We start from the raw sequence: 5,910 nt of genomic DNA, 5'->3' as shown, positions 1-5,910 counted from the left end.
TTTTAATTCCTCCTCCTCTATGTCCCCTTAATATTATTTTTTAATTCCTTTATACTTAAAGAATTTTTACTACATGCAGGAGTGACATATGGCGGACGATAGAACCGAGCCGCTTAGGGATCCGGAGGCTGAACGTTATTTAATGGGCATCATCAACAACGAGATTCCTTATGTGCCGGGCTCAGAATATGAGCAACAAGAGGATGTAGTCTCTTCTTATCTGAACCTTGATGGTGGAACAGAGATTGTCGATGATCAAGAAGGTGAAGGAATGGACATTGTCGACGGAGGTCAACCGTCAACAACCGACGATCTCGAATTGCAAGTAGCAACCACCTCCGGCGAGGTATATATATACATTGAGCCTCTCGTGATACAAACTTACTGAAATGTGAATACATATGTATTAACGCGCGCGACTCTCTTTTTTTAGCCCTCCGGATCGAGTACGACAAAGCGTGGCAAATCCAAGGCGATGAAAACAGGAGAAACATATGCCATTGAGTTTGTCAGTGAAACCGGCAAGCCCCTACAGCACACCTCAAAGTTTATCAACCAATGCGGAGTCGTTGTTAGAGACAACGTCCCGATCACCGTCCAGGAATGGAAGGAGCCAAAGAAGGCACGTCTTGATTTCAGTTTTGTCGACAAGAGAACGAAAAAGGATTGCTGGAGAAAGCTTATGGAACATTTCATTCTACCTCCGGAATACAACAAAGTCGATGAATTCGGTAACGAGGTTCCGGGTGGACGTCAGAGGAGGAGGCTAGTTAAAGAGTTCGCTCTTCAGAAGATGGGCGAAGCATTCCGGAACTTCAAGAAAAATTTAACCCGTGACTATGTCAACAAGGGCAAGACTCCGGATTTCAATGGACAACATGAGAAACTGAAAGATGATTGGCCAGAATTTGTGAGGCAAAAGCAATCGGAGCATTTCAAGGAAATATCAAAAATAAAATAAGGATAATGCGAGTAAGAAAAAGTTCCATCATATTATGGGGCCAGGAGGATACCGCCTTTCGGAGCCTAGGTGGCAGAAGATGGAGGAGGACCTGAGGGTGCGAGGAATCCATCTAGGTACAGAGGGATGGGACCCAAGGGCCAAAAGCTGGTGGTACGGGCATGGGGGATCGCTAGACCCGGAGACAGGGGTGTGTGTTCACCGGCAGAGACAGTTTGCTCCCACCCAAGCCCTTATTGACGCAATGACCCAAGCTCAAGAGGGCTTGATCAAGTTCAACAGAGAGAAAGACGCACTGACAACAGCCCTCGGGAATGATGAACACGGAGGACGTGTACGAGGCAAAGGCAAAGTTCCGTGGAAAGTAGGGTTTTCCCAGGACAATGACCCGTACTGTTACAGAAGCCGTAAGAGAAAGACGGACCGGGATGCAGATCTTATGACGAAGTTTGCATCGGAACTCCATGAGTTGAAGCAGACCGTGCATGAACTAGTGAAAGAAAAATCGGCTGCTGGGCCGCATGAAGATCATGAAGCGGATCGCGGAAGCCAGCAGCGGAGAAGCAGCGTGGCTTCCACGGATGCCCCGCCTGGTGCTAGTGCACCGATGATCGAGATTCGTGCACCGGAGCCTCACTACCCCGTGGATGATGTAAAGGAGATGAAAGAATGTGATCTGCATTATCCCGTGGGGAACGTTTCCACGAAGGTAGCTAGCGGCAGTGCTTTACCCTGTACACCTGGAGCACTCCACCACAACAACCCCATTGCATATGGCTATGCTCGTGTCACGGTGGAAGACATAGTCCAAGGGTTTGAGGACCTGGAGATTGACAAAACTACACCCGAAGGGGAGAGAAGACTTGGAGATGTCAAGCGCCAGTTCATTCTATGGAAAAAGAAGTACATAGTGTTTCCAGGCGAGGCGCCAAGGCTAGCAAGTCCACCCCCCTTCGATGGTGGTGGTGGTGGTGGTGGTGGCGGTGGTGGCGGTGGTGGTGGTCGTGGTGGTTCACCTACACCTCCTTCACGCCATTCGACGCCGTCCCCCGATCCACAACCTCCGGCAGGTACGACGCCCCCCAATCCTCCTCCGGCGGGTACGACACCCCCCAATCCACCTCCGGCGAAGAAGCGGAAGCAGGCGGACAGCAAGGAAACCCGCTCCTGGACTATTAACCCGGACCCTTATGTACCTAAGACCACAAGGGTACCGGAGCCATCACTGAAGCCTCTCCTCCCAAGGCCTGGGGAACTTAGTGAAGCTGAAACCAAATTGGCCGCGTCTGCTGATTATGAGAAATGGAAGGCGGATATGAAGGCGAAAAAAGAGCCTGAGCCCAAGCAAGTATTCACTGAGAAGCAAAAGAAGTGGGCTAAGGATTTTTTGACGACACCGTCCCAAGCCGAGCTGAATATGCTTGACGACTATGGACATGAACTTCGTAGGCAAGCAAAAATATTGAAGGAGGAGAAAGAAGAAAGTAAAAAAAGCGGGAAACAAGTTGACCAGCTCGGGATGCAGAAGAAACAATCGATCCCCCCGCTCATAGTGAAAGCCGGTCCGGAAGAGGACCCCGAGATCATAGCAGCTGCGGCAGCACTTGGATTGACTGTACCGGGTGCCATGAAACAAGCGTCCGAGATTGGTTTGACTCTTCGTGCCTTCTTAGGCCTTGAGGATGCGCCAGTATGTGAGATAGCATTACAATATGTGCGGAATGGGCCTCTCGTCGAGCCTGCGCGGGAAAAGAGTCTACCACCACAAATGCGAAATCTGCTACGTTGGTACAAGCAATTCATAACATGGGCCGACAAAGAATATGTTTATGCGGATGTTACAGAGGAGCATCACACCAAACGGTACTCTGTACAAGTTCATATGAGTGAATTGTTCCAGCTGTTCAATCTGCGCGACCTCGACAAATCTATGCTGAGTTGCTACGTTCTGTAAGTGATTTATTTCTACCTCATCTCGTTCTTCATTGCCTGCACTATATATATATTGTCCTAACTATATTGTTGCGTACGCTATTATGCAGATTGAAGATTTGGGAATGCAAAATAAGAAACATCCATGATGTTGGGTTCATTGACCCACATATCGTTAATGGACATGTGTTACAAAATCACCCCGAAGACATGGAGAAAGACTTGTACAAGTTTCTTAGAAAGCATCAACTCAAAAGTCATATTCTATTTCCTTACCATTTTGGGTGAGTGTTTCTCTCTTGTGCCCATTCTCTTTTGTTTACTCCATGCATGGTATGTCTAATCGATGAGTTATGCATGACTGTGCATGTAACGTGTCCGCAGGTTCCACTGGATTCTGCTAAATATTGAACTTCACACCTCCAGAGTTCTAATCATGGACTCTATGGATTCGGATCCAAAGCGTTGGGCCGACATGAGAAAAATGCTGCAAAAGTAATTATTTTCAATCATTTGAGCTCTATATCGATCGGTCTCTTTCGTTCATTTCCTAATATCAAGTAACTAATAATTTCCTTATTCATTTAATTTTCTTTGCCCTGTAGGGTTTGGAGACGGTTCTCAGAAGAAATTGTCGGTGAATTCAAACATGAGCTAGATTTCAGAAGGTTAGTTAATGTGGATAAGCAGCCACCGGGGACCAATCTATGTGGATACTATGTTTGTGAGAACATCCGGAGACACACCACTGAGCGGAAGGCATCGGATAGCGTGCGGAACGCGACGAATAACTTGCGGAGGAGGCTTAGTCCAGAAGCTCGCTTCCGACCAATTCAAGAAGAATTAGCAGGATTTTTCATGAGGGAAGTCATCAATCCTAAAGGAGAACACTATACCGAGGACGAAGAAATTTATATGCATACCCGAGATTGAAACTTGTACGAAGTTGTATATGGTCATCCATCCTAATTGTGTATGGAAACTTGTTCGAAGTTGTATATGGTCACCCGAGATTGAATATATATTATATATTCCTCTTGAATTCTTCTTGTTTGAAATTTCATATGCATGTATATAGTAGCGTAAAATATGTGTACTGAAACTTTATCAAAATTAAAATAAAACACAAAATATAATATAAAAGAAATAAAACACTCCAAACTAAAAAGAAACCAGGTTTAGGGGGGCTAAAACCCTAAACCTGCGGAGGAGCCCTTTAATCCCGGTTGGCCACGAGAACCGGGACTAAAGGTCCTCCGCCCCGACGGACCACGGGCGCCCACGTGGACGGGCCTTTAGTCCCGGTCAGCCACAAGAACCGGGACTAAAGCCTTTAGTCGCGGTCCGTAAGAGGCGCGACTAAAGGGGGGGGTCTTTAGTCGCGCATATTTAGTCCCGGTTGCACAGCCGGGACTAAAGGCTGTTGCGAACCGGGACTAAAGGGCTTTTTTCTACCAGTGGGACTAGGGACTTTTTAGTTGGGACTAGAAAAAGTCTTAGGACTAGAGAACCAAACACCACCTAACATAGGATGTATGGAGTGCACCGTCATGGCCATGAAAAGGCAAGAGACAGACTTAATTAGGCAATAGTAGGGAGGGCACCATCATGGCCATGGAAAAGCATGAGACAGGCTTAATTAAGGAATAGTGTTTCGCAACAACACAATCATAGATGTGAATGAATCTCTAGCACGTATATATGGCACGCAACTTCGTGTGCCTAAGGCATATCAGGAATGCATGTAGTCCCTCCGTCTCATAACATAAGAGCATTTTTGACAGTACACGAAGGATGTACTATTTACATATTTTATGTAACCACTGTAGAGGAATAGGATGCAACTCTCAATGTATTGATGGTGCATAAGCACAAGTATATATAGTACATAGGGCAAGTCATATCCTCAACTATACACAAGGAGGAGACTTGGAGTACAAGAATACAGGTGCTAAATACATATCTCAACACCCCCCCGCAGTCGAAGCGACACCGTTGCTGACGCAGAGACTGGACCGGAATTCCTCGAAAGACGTCGTGGGCAAGCCTTTGGTCATGATGTCGGCAAATTGTTGGGAGGTGGGAACGTGCAGAACACGGACATGGCCAAGAGCCACCTGATCCCGAACAAAATGGATATCAAGCTCAATGTGCTTGGTGCGACGATGATGAACCGGGTTGGCGGAGAGGTAGACGGCAGAGATGTTGTCGCAGTAGACGACCGTGGCCTTCTCAACAAGACACGAGAGCTCGTGAAGAAGCTGACGAAGCCAGGAGCACTCAGCAACAACGTTAGCCACATCGCGGTACTCAGCCTCGGCGCTAGACCGCGAGACGGTGGGCTGCCGCTTGGACGACCACGACACCAGGGATGGTCCAAGGAAGATGCAATAACCCGAAGTAGAGCGACGGGTGTCCGGGCAACCAGCCCAGTCGGCGTCGGAGTAGGCGACCAGATCAATGGCAGTGGAGGTGCGCAGAGTAAGACCAAGATCCATAGCACCGCGGATGTAGCGGAGAATCCGCTTAACGGCAGTCCAGTGAACATCTCGAGGAGCATGCATATGCAGGCAGACTTGCTGAACCGCGTACTGAAGCTCCGGTCGAGTGAGAGTGAGGTACTGGAGAGCACCAACAATAGACCGGTAGAAGCCAGCATCTGGAGCAGGAGTACCATCACTAGCAGAGAGCTTGGCCTTCGTGTCGACAGGAGTGGCGACCGGTTTGCAGTTAAGCATACCAGCACGATCGAGGAGCTCATGAGCGTACTTCCGTTGATGAAGGAAGAAACCATCAGGACGACGCACCACCTCAACACCAAGGAAGTAGTGCAACGGACCCAAGTTCTTGATGGCAAACTCAGCACGGAGACGATCAGTAAGCCGGCGAAGGAGCTCAGAAGTGCATGCTGTCAGGATGATGTCGTCAACATAGAGCAGCAAATATGCCGTGTCGGTGCCCTGGTGATAAACAAACAGCGAAGCATCGGGGCGTGTAGAGCGAAAGCCGAGTTGATG

Source organism: Triticum aestivum, chromosome 5D (genome assembly GCF_018294505.1).
Source record: "Triticum aestivum cultivar Chinese Spring chromosome 5D, IWGSC CS RefSeq v2.1, whole genome shotgun sequence".
Classification (NCBI taxonomy): Eukaryota; Viridiplantae; Streptophyta; class Magnoliopsida; order Poales; family Poaceae; genus Triticum; species Triticum aestivum.
The sequence above is the reverse complement of the archived record's forward strand: the minus strand, read 5'-3'. Positions refer to the sequence as shown.